The sequence below is a fragment of the Thamnophis elegans genome, chromosome 7 (genome assembly GCF_009769535.1).
Source record: "Thamnophis elegans isolate rThaEle1 chromosome 7, rThaEle1.pri, whole genome shotgun sequence".
In the NCBI taxonomy this organism is placed as follows: domain Eukaryota; kingdom Metazoa; phylum Chordata; class Lepidosauria; order Squamata; family Colubridae; genus Thamnophis; species Thamnophis elegans.
The window spans coordinates 31,498,608-31,510,570 of NC_045547.1; positions in this window are offsets into that span (position 1 = coordinate 31,498,608).

Here is an 11,963-nt window from a genome sequence, read left to right on the forward strand (position 1 = left end):
GGCCCGACTAGTAACCAATGCCAAATCCGGTGAAACAACTGGCCGCTGTGATACAATTGTATAATAATAATAATAATAATAACTCCGCCGTTGCCGGTCCCAAGCCCGGATGAGAAAGGAGGAAGGTTGGGATCAGGTTGGCATCTGGTCCCGTAAAAAAAACCCCGCCAACCCATACAATATGGTGAAAAAAACGAATAAGAATTCCATACCGCATCGGTCGTCGCGCGGGTTAACAAGGGCCGCGGCGGATGTTGGGGTCCCTGGACATCCGTCGACAAGTGGGCTACAAGTGGACCAGCCAACAAAACGACAAAAATATAGTGCAGATGAAAACCGTGCCATAATGGCCTGTTACTACAACTCAGAGCCAGAAAAAAGAGGATATTTAAAGCGAATGTATGAATTATGGAAACAACAATATCCAGATTCAAATGTTAGTGAACAATGACTAGCAGATCAAAGGCGATTTATTATACGGAATAAAGTGTTTAGTGAAGTTGAACACGAGGAAATTCAGGCAAATTGCAAAACCCAAAAAACAATATCACAAGCGGAAATAACTGATATTCAAGACACAACTAAAGACACTATAGTAGAACTCCCAGAAGAAGCTCTCAGGGAGGAAATAACATCACCACCACTAGAACCAGTTATCACTGAACCAACTGATGAACTAACTCAAAAACAAAAAGAATTGAAGGATAAGATCATGGAGCATTTTCTGCTTAATGAGGAAAGGCAACGTTTACCATCACTAAAAACTGTGCCTAAGAAAATTTTGGCCCCTATCATGAAAATGGTTAATGCAGTGTTTTCAACAATTGAACCGGGATCCATCTTGGAAACAAACCAGTTAATGTACAGCGCAGCTGTAATAGTCACTAACGAACTAGGCATTAAAATTAAAGTACCTAGTCACACAACAGAAAAAGCATCAAAGCCAAAGTGGAAAATCCGTCTAGAACAAAAAATCAAAAAATTAAGGGCAGATGCTAGTAACTTAAAGAACATGCATGAGCAACGGCTTAAAAACAACAAAATCATAGATCGGCTAATCAGAAGATATAGATTGGATACAAGAAACATCAATGAAGCTGTAGAGATTGTAAAACAGCAGATAACAGCAACAGCTAGAAAAATTGAAAGATATGAGGCACGAATCATCCAATATAAACAAAATCAGCAATTTCGATCAGACCAACGGCGTTTTTATCAAAGTCTTAATGTGAATGGTGACACCAAAAGTGAAAAACCAGAAAAGCAGGCCACAGTTGAATTCTGGAAAGAATTGTGGGAAAATGCAAAGGACTACAACAAGGAAGCAAAGTGGATACATGACTTTGAGAAAAGCATTGGCAACAAACAAATGCAAGTATTAGAAATAACAACTGAGATGATCAAAAATCGAGTTAAAAAGGTTAAGAATTGGACATCACCTGGAAAGGACCAATTACATGGTTTCTGGCTCAAATATCTGACCAGTTTACATGCAATATTGGCCAGGCAACTGAATGAAATTTTACAAAAGGGCCAAATTGATGAATGGTTGACAACTGGAAAAACATACTTGATTCAGAAAGATCCAACTAAAGGAACAACACCTGAAAACTATAGACCAATAACATGCTTACCAACAACCTTCAAATTACTCACAGGCATTATTGCAGATAACATGATGGATTATTTGGAAACAAACAACATCTTGCCAGTAGAGCAAAAAGGCAACAAAAGAAGGAGCAGGGGCACAAAAGATCAGCTTCTAATTGATAAAATGATATTAGAAAATTGTAAGAACAGAAAAAACGAACTTGAATATGGTCTGGATTGATTACAAAAAGGCATTTGACTCACTGCCACATAGTTGGATCATAAAATGCTTAGAAACAACTGGCATTAGCAAAAATATTACATCCTTTACTGAAAAGGCAATGAAACAATGGAGAACTGAGTTGGCAGTAGGGAATGAGAGCTACGGAATGGTTAATATCAAGCGAGGAATTTTCCAGGGTGATTCACTTTCACCTCTTCTCTTCATCATCGCAATGATCCCACTATCAGTAATCTTAAAAAAAATGAAATTAGGCTACCAAACAGCCAAAAAAGCTGAAAAAATTTCGCATTTACTATATATGGATGATTTGAAACTCTATGGAAAGTCAGAAATAGAAATCCAATCATTGACAAATACAGTCCGAGTATTCAGCACCGATATTTCAATGCAGTTTGGCATGGAAAAATGCGCCACTGTATCCATAAAAAGGGGCAAAATCACTGCATCTGAGGGAATTGAAATGCCCAATGGCCAACTAATTAAATGCAAAGAAAATGAAGCCTACAAATACTTAGGCATTCTGCAGTTGGATAACATCAAGCATGGAGAAGTAAAAACTATTGTCAGGCGAGAGTACACCAACAGAGTTAGGAAAATTTTAAAATCTAAATTGAATGGTGGAAATACAATCAAGGCCATAAATACCTGGGCAATACCAGTTATAAGATACACAGCTGGCATAGTTAACTGGACACAAGCTGATTTGGACCTTTTGGACCGAAAAACCAGGAAACTAATGACAATACACTACAGTTTACATCCACGTGGTGATACTGATAGACTATATCTGCCCCGAAAATCAGGTGGCAGAGGATTATTACAAGTGAAGCAAACAGTTGAAGGAGAAAAAACATGCACTGGCTGATTATTTAAAAGACACTCAAGAACATCTATTAATCGAAGTAAAGAACAAAAATCTACTGAAGGCCCAACAGACAAAACAAGAATACAGAAAAGATGTGATAAAATCAAGAATGAGAGTTGGCAGAACAAAGCACTGCATGGTCAATTTCTGGAAAAAATAAAAGATAAAGTGGACAGTGAACAAACTTGGTTATGGTTAAAAACAGGTACATTAAAGAAAGAAACAGAGTCACTAATCCTGGCTGCGCAAGAACAAGCTATCCGCACAAATGCCATTAAGGCCAAAATCGAAAAATCCTCTGATGATGCCAAATGCAGACTTTGCAAAGAAGCTGATGAAACTGTTGATCACATACTCAGCTGCTGTAAAAAAATCACGCAGACTGATTATAAATTGCGGCACAATTCAGTAGCACAAATGATCCATTGGAATTTGTGCAAAAATTATAATATTAAAACAGCAACAAACTGGTGGGAACATCAGCCTGAAAAAGTCACCGAAAATCAGATGGTCAAGATCTTGTGGGATTTCCGTATACAAACCGACAAAATACTGGCGCATAATACACCAGACATCACACTGGTTGAGAAAAATAAGGTCACAATCATAGACATCGCAATACCAGGTGATAGCAGGGTCGCCGAGAAGGAACATGAAAAAATCGCAAGATACCAGGACTTAAAAATCGAAATTCAACGACTATGGCACAAACCAGCAGTGGTAATTCCAGTGGTAATTGGCACACTGGGTGCTATTCCAAAAGCACTGGAATTACATTTAAAACAGTTAAAAATTGACAAAATCACCATCAGTCAAATGCAAAAAGCCGCACTGCTTGGATCTGCACGCATATTACGAAAATACGTTACGACGTCCTAGGCCCCTGGGTGGGGCCCGACTAGTAACCAATGCCAAATCCGGCGAAACAACTGGCCGCTGTGATACAATTGTATAATAATAATGACGTCGTAGGCCCCTGGGTGGGGTCCGACCAGTAATCAATGCCAAATCCAGCGAAACAACTGGCCGCTGTGATACAATTCTGTTGTTGCGAATAATAATAATCCTCCGACGTTACCTTAACAGTTCCTAGAGCCTTGGTTATGACTCGAGCTGTTGAGGTACCAACCATCCCCAAAGGCTGTGAATCTCACCAAAGAAAACATAATAATAATAATAATAATAATAATAATAATAATAATAATATAATTCAAAGTAAAGAACAAAAATCTACTGAAGGCCCAACAGACGAAACAAGAATACAGAAAAGATGTGATAAAATCAAGAATGGAGAGTTGGCAGAACAAAGCACTGCATGGTCAATTTCTGGAAAAAATAAAAGATAAAGTGGACAGTGAACAAACTTGGTTATGGTTAACAACAAGTACATTAAAGAAAGAAACAGAGTCACTAATCCTGGCTGCGCAAAAACAAGCTATCCGCACAAATGCCATTAAGGCCAAAATCAAAAAATCCTCTGATGATGCTAAATGCAGACTTTGCAAAGAAGTTGATGAAACTGTTGATCACATACTCAGCTGCTGTAAAAAAATCGCGCAGACTGATTATAAATTGCGGCACAATTCAGTAGCACAAATGATCCATTGGAATTTGTGCAAAAATTATAATATTAAAACAACAACAAACTGGTGGGAACATCAGCCTGAAAAAGTCACCGAAAATCTGATGGTCAAGATCTTATGGGATTTTCATATACAAACGGACAAAATACTGGCGCATAATAGCCCAGACATCACACTGGTTGAGAAAAATAAGGTTACAATCATAGACATCACAATACCAGGTGATAGCAAGGTCGCCGAGAAGGAATATGAAAAAATCGCAAAATACCAGGACTTAAAAATTGAAATTCAACGATTATGGCACAAACCAGCAGTGGAAATTCCAGTGGTAATCGGCACACTGGGTGCTATTCCAAAAGCACTGGAATTACATTTAAAACAGTTAAAAATCGACAAAATCACCATCAGTCAAATGCAAAAAGCCGCACTGCTTGGATCTGCACGCATATTACAAAAATACGTTATGACGTCCTAGGCCCCTGGATGAGGCCCGACTAGTAACCAAGGCCAAATCCGGCGAAACAACTGGCCGCTGTGATACAATTCTGTTGTTGCGAATAATAATAATAATAATAATAATAATAATAATAATAATAATAATAATAATAATAATACAATCTTAGTAAATTATTTGACAGTCTTGTGGGAATTAGTTGTTAAGCAGAGTGATGGCATAATAATGTTAAGGCTGTCACATTTTCCCAGAATTTAAGACCAGAAATAGAGAACAAAAGTCTGAAAAAATAAATAAAGCCACTATTTGGAACAAGTAAAACTCCCTTGAGCAAAGTCCCGCTTTCTAGAGTGAGCTCTGTTTCCTACTGCAGCTGGGTTATGATTGGAGGAAAAGAGTGGGGGAGGCAGACCCCCCCACTCTACCCCCCATGAAAGTATGGAGTCAAGTTTCCTTCTTGCTATGTCATGAATGGGGGAAGCCAGGGAGGGAGTGCTTTTTGCATGGGGCTTGGCTTGTCACCAAATGTTTACGGAAGGAAAGAAAGAGTTGCTGGCTGCCAAGGAGGGACCCCTGCAGACTGAAATGAAGGGGAAACAAGGGAGAGTGAGAGACTCTGCTCTGTTCCAAAACAGCAATAGAGCTGCTACTGTGGGAAAGAAAGCATGCTGCCAAGCCTCAAATGAAGGGGTGACCACGTGGGTGTCTGAGAACAGGGGTTAGTAGTCCCCGTTCCCCCCCCCCCACGCCCTTGAGCTCTTACCCTATTTCTCAACAGTAGTGCTGCCAGGAGAGTTTTGCTGAGCCACCAGCTTTCCCTTTCCAAACCCTGTTTCTAGAAGGTGGTTTCCTCCCACTTTGGGAAATAAAAACAACACAGGAAAAATAGGTTGTTTTCGGAAGCTTTTTAAAAAATAAACCATTTTTCTCTCCTGAAGTTTGTAACAACGCCGGAATATTTTCTTTTATGTACCCTGAGAGCATATGCACCAAAGACAAATTCCTTGTGTGTCCAATCACATTTGGCCAATAAAGAATCTATCTATCTATCTATCTATCTATCTATCTATCTATCTATCTATCTATCTATCTATCTATCTATCTATCATTTATCTATCTATCTATCTATCTATCTATCTATCTATCTATCTATCTATCTATCTATCTATCTAACTAACTATCTAACTATCTAACTATCTATTTCACATTGTCTGGCTCTAGTCCAGGGGGAAAGACCTTTAGATCAGAGATGAGAAGCGTGTGAATGTCCAGATATTGTTGACCTGCAACTCCTGTGATCCTCTTCCATTGGACAGTCTACCAAGGTCCCTGAAAGGAATAAGAATTCAGTGTCATTTGGTGGAGGAGGAACTATTGTGTCCTAGGAAATCTATCTTTCAGCAGAGATATTTATTTTTCAACTCTGTACTAAGATGGATTTAAATGGTTTTATTTTTTTATTCAGAATCTTGTATACTTTGGGGACAACTTGGTACTGAAAAGGCTGAGCGTAGCACAAAACCATTAAAGGTAAAGCTGGTAATTAAAACAAAACCAAACCAATATACTAATTATGTTTCTGGACATTCATTTAGAAGTCTAGTTTAAACAAGTGGTAAGAAATGCTTTTCAAAAATTATTTTAAGGATAATTTTTGAAATACATCTGAACATTCCATACAAACTTAAAGCTATATACGGCTTTCCTAAACTCCCAGATTTATTCATAAAGTGAAAATCTTTCCCAGTTTTCAAAAAGAAATAGTAAAATAAGGAGCTACTTTCAGCAGGAAGTAAACTTCCAGAACTATATGATCCAACAGGAGACAAACTCTTCAACGGATGTGACAGTGATAAAGGAGAAATTTTTATGGGCAAAATAATGTTTATTCCCATGTCTGGAATGCACACAGAAGTGAACAGAAAGAATGCAATCTCCAGGTACACTGACAAGCAAAAAAAAAAAAAAGAATCAAAATCATACTAAGAATGACCAACCTGTACAAAGAACAAAGCAAATGTAATCAGACTTAGGGAGTATTGCAAGAGAAACACAATGCAGGGGATGAGTTAAAAGTACATTTTCATACCCCTTCCCAAAGTATTTTTCCCCCATATAATCAGTAACTACTAAGATTTGTTTTTGTACGTAAGCTTATATACTTGCAAAGATTAGCCTGGCATTCACAATGGCGTCTCTAGGAGATCAAAAATTGTCACTGCTGGGTAGAATTTCTGTGATTAAAAATGAACCTTTTGCCAAGAATAATGTTTTCGTTTCAGACAATACTTGTTTTGACAACGGATATACCGTTTGAACAATGGCAAAAAGCTATATCTAAATTTTTATGGCAAGGGGGAAAAACCCCCAAGAGTTAAATATAAAGTGTAATAACATATAAAGGAAAGAGGAGGATTGGGTTTACCAGATTTAAAATTGCATTTTGCTGCCTGTGGTTTGGTCTGGGTAAAAGAAAGGATGTTGCTGAGAAATAAGAGACTTTTACAGCGAGAAAGTCACAACCTGAGATTAGGATTGCATGAGTATTTATGGTATGATAAGGAGGAAGTTGTATTTTAAAATCATTTTATCAGATGGATCATATTGAGAATATGGAATACAACAGTGGTGGGTTTCAAAGTTTTTTAGAACCTTTTCTGTAGGGGTGGCCTGCTTTGTGGGAGTGGCTTGCCGGCCATGTGACAGGGTGGGAGTGGCTTGCTGGCCATGTGACTGGGTAGGCATGGCCAGCTTGTGAAATGTGGTGAAACTCACTTAACAATGCTCTTGCTTAGCGACCAAAATGTTGGCTCAGAAACTCTAGCATTTGAAGCACGCAAGTCTTAAAGCTGTCAAGTTACAAGACCCTTGCACCCCTAACCCTTTAGGAAAAGAAAAACCCAGGGGTGTTTACACTTGACAGCTTTAAGACTTGTGGACTTCAACTCCCAGAATTCCTCCTCTCACTCTTCATCTTGATGTGTGGACGAGCAGGGGGAGGGAGCGCTGGAACCGGATCTAAACGGCACTGTAGAATTGTGGAACCTCTTCTATAGAAGAGGTTAGAACTGCCAGGAATCCACCCCTGGAATACAAGTAGTTCTTGACTTACAACTATTCATTTAGTGATTGTTCAATGTTATAACGGCACTGAAAAAAAAGTGTTACAACTGGTCCATGCACTTATGTTGATCTGTGTCCCCATGGTCACATGATAAAAATTTGGGCGCTTGGCAACTGGCATGTATTTACAGTGGTTGCGGTGTTCTGAGGTCATGTGATCACTCTTTGCCACTTTTCTGGCTCCCTTTTGTCAATGGGGGAAGCCAGATTCACCTAATAACCATGTGATTCTCTTAACAAGCATAATATAAAAGGTCATAAAATTAGGTGTGCCTCAGTTAACCATCTTGGATATTGACAGAAGTTCTAGTCCCAATTGTGGTCATAGGTTGAGGACTATCTGTAGATATAAGCCAGTGGTGGGTTGCACTTACCTTTACTACTGGTTCACTGATCGCGCATGCAAGTGTTCTGTTTGCATGTGCGTCTGACGTGCGCTGAGTGCGTCTGCACAATCATCCCTGCGACAACCAGTTGATTGTCGGGGCTTGTGCAGCCGCCACACGAAATTTGCCTTTTGCCATAAAAACTGGTATAGCGCAGGCGGGCAGGTGGGCGAAAAGAGCCACCGTACCAGTTCTCTCTCAGGTGCTCTGGGCCACCATCAGTTCGGCCGAACTGGGCCGAACTGGCAGCAATTCACCTCTGATATAAACCCAAGTTGTGCCTGAAAACACCTTTATGAATCTCGCCTCCAGAAGCTTAGGTAGTCCTCGATTTAAAACCATTTGTTTAACAACTGTTCAAAGTTACAATGGCACTAAAAAAAGGAATTTACAACCGGTCCTCACACTTATAACTGATGCAGTGACCTCATTCAAATCATGTGCTTGGCAACCAACATGTTCCTACAACAATTGTAGAATCCCGGCATTATGAGTTAATCTTGTACGAACATTCTAGGGGGTTTCCAGCAAGCAAGTCAATGTGGGGAGCTGGATTCCCTTAATGACTGTGATTCGCTTAACAACTGTGGCAAACATATCATCAAATTGTGTGCAATTCACTTAATGACTACTTAATCACTTAGTAATGAAAATCCTGGCCCCAATTATGATCATAAATTGAGATCTACCTGTATAGAAGAGAAATAGCAGATAAAGATAAATGGTTGGTGTATCAGGACCTCTTGGAAAATTAATACGACGAATTTAAAATCAAATCACAAGGGCAATTAATAGTAGAAGGATATTGTTGTCAATGATTTTCCCATTTACAGTTATCTGAAACATTTAAAATGGAAAAAAAAGTCTTATGGTATGGAGCAAAGTAAGTAAAAAATTTGAAAGAGAGGAAGAATAGGTTAAAGAATGTATGATAAAATGGGTTAAGAATTTTGGCTATAATATACAGATGGATCAAAATGTGTCATTAAAAGGGTTAAAATTTACATTAATGTTATCATTTCAAAGAAATCTTCATAAATTAAAAAAAAGATGTATGATTTATAAATGAAGCCATAGAAATTATCTAGAATGTATAAAGGCACCTCAAATTTATGGTTGAGATGTGAACAACATGAAGGGATATTTATCAGGTTTGGTGGACAAAACTAAAAAAATCTGGATTAGTCTGAAAAAAGCCATAGAAGATCATTTCAGTGTACGATCAGAGCATTAAGATTATATATGCACAGAGGTGGAAAGATATGATGTTACCAACTTACTGTATGATTGGTAAAGCTGATAGATTTTTGCTGAAATTGATAAATTAACTTCTTAAATTAGAGAGATCATCTATATCTATTGATGACTAGACTCCTCTCATGGACGTTTTGCATAAGATGAAAAAAATAAACTTATCCAACAAGATACAGTTCAATTGTAAGAAAAGTAAGGTTGTGCATTTAGGCAGAAAAAACCAAATTGATAGATACAGGATAGGCAGTGCAGTATCTGGCTCAGCAGTAATACCTGTGAAAGGGATCTAGGTATCCGATGGACACCTTTTAAGTATGAGCCAGCAGTGTACTGCAGTTGCCAAAAAAAGAAAAAAAACCAATGCAATTCTAGATTGCATCAATAGAGAAATAACATCAAGATTACGGAAAGTGATAATTCTGCCTTGTATAGCACTAGTGAGGCCACATCTGGAATACTGTGTTCGGTTCTGGTCACCATGATGCAAAAAAGATACTGAGACTCTAGAAAGAGCGCAGAGAAAAAATAATAAAGATGATAAAGCTTCTGAGAGGCAAATTGTATGAAAAACGAGAACTAGAAATGTTTAGCTTAATAAAGGGAAAGATTAGGGGAGACTTAATAGCAGTCTTCCAATACTTGAAGGGCTGTCACAAGGACAAAATTTATTGATTTACTCTCCATAGCATCTGAGGACAAAAAGCAATGAGTGGAAGCTCATCAGAGAGATCCAACCTAGAAGTAAGGAGATATTTTCTGATAGTGACAACAATCAATCAATAGAATAGCTTTCCTCCTGGAGTTGTGGGTGCTCCATTACTGGAGGTTTTCAAGAAAAGAGATTGGACAACCATTTGCCCAATGTAGTATAGGGTAATTTAAGGACTCCTGCTTTGGGCAGAGGACTTTCAAGGTCCCTTCCACCCTATAATTCTATGATTAGGATGATTAGGCAGGATAGATGATAGAAAGAGGAGTAATATGATCTAACTTTAGAAAGAGAAGTCAAAGCATATTTTTCCTGATGTGAAGAATATTGAAGGTCACTCTTGTATATTTTTTTCACTTCTTTTACACTCTTACTAACTTTTTTCTTGTCTTCTTTTTTGTGTGGTTTTTCTCTGCTTTCTTTCTTTTTCTTGCTTACTGTCTGTTAGTTTGTGTTAGATTTTACCTTTATGTTTAAAAGTTTTAATAAAAATGATACTTGAGTTTACTTGGTAAATTGGAAGCTGAAATTTTAATATTGGATTTAGGCTTAGATATGGAGTAGATCTAGATTTTGTAACAATAGTTAGATTAGTCATGATTAAAATTTAGATACTTAAAATGTGAATGGTGGATTTTGGAATCAACTGAGCGTACAATGTTGTCAGACAATTTCAGAAGGAACTATATATTCCAGGATTGCACAATGGAAGAACCTCCAGTGCTGATGGTTACAGTGCTAGTATGGTAGGTACATTCTCCCTGAACCTTATATCTTCTGATTCAATACCAGAAAGGAAAATAAAAGCTTTGCAATTAGGGTACTTCTTGCCAGCCTTTCAAATTAAGCCTGCTCAATAAATAGCCACTATAAGGATTTCACGCATGCCTCTTTATTGTTGTAGGGTAATGTAACAGAAGGTGGCTCAGTGGCTAAGAAGCTGAGCTTGTCGATCAGAAATGTCAGCAGTTCGGCAGTTAAAATCCCTAGCACCACGTAATGGAGTGATCTCCTGTTACTTATCCCAGCTTCTGCCAACCTAGCAGTTTAAAAGCACATAAAAATGCAAGTAGAAAAATAGGAACCACCTTTGGTGGGAAGGTAACAGCGCTCCGTGCACCTTCGGCATGCCGGCCACATGACCACTGAGACGTCTTCAGACAGCGCTGGCTCTTTGGTTTTGAAACGGAGATGAGCTCTGCCCCCTAGAGTCGGGAACAACTAGCACATATGTGCGAAGGAACCTTTACCTTTACTAGTGTAACAGAATCTTGAAAGCCTGACCAAGTTTCTTTCTGTCCCATTCAAGGCATGGGTATTTTGAGTTTCTTTATCATCCTTATTTCAGTCTCTGGACTGTGTAATCTCTTCTAATGTCTCCACTTAATGGTTTTTCCTACTTTCCCCCAAGTTGATGTCTACATTTCTTAGACTTCTACATACAGTTTTGGTGCTTGTTCCGTACAACTTCATTTTTTTGATCCCATTCCAATATCACCACTGAGAAGCTGAACCGAATTATTTCCATCTTGGTTGCAGCTCCAGAATTGCAAACGTTCCTTACTGGAATGTGAAGTCGTGGACTGGTTTGGTATGGCCAAATTCCTTTGGCAGGAACTTTCATCTCACCCAATTTTCATTTTCTTAACCATCTTCTTTTCCCTTCAGTGAGTTTTTAAAATTCAGTTTCTTTAATAAAGGGCTAGCTTGGAGCTGTAATGATTTCCCCCCTCACAAATATATAATGCATAGTTT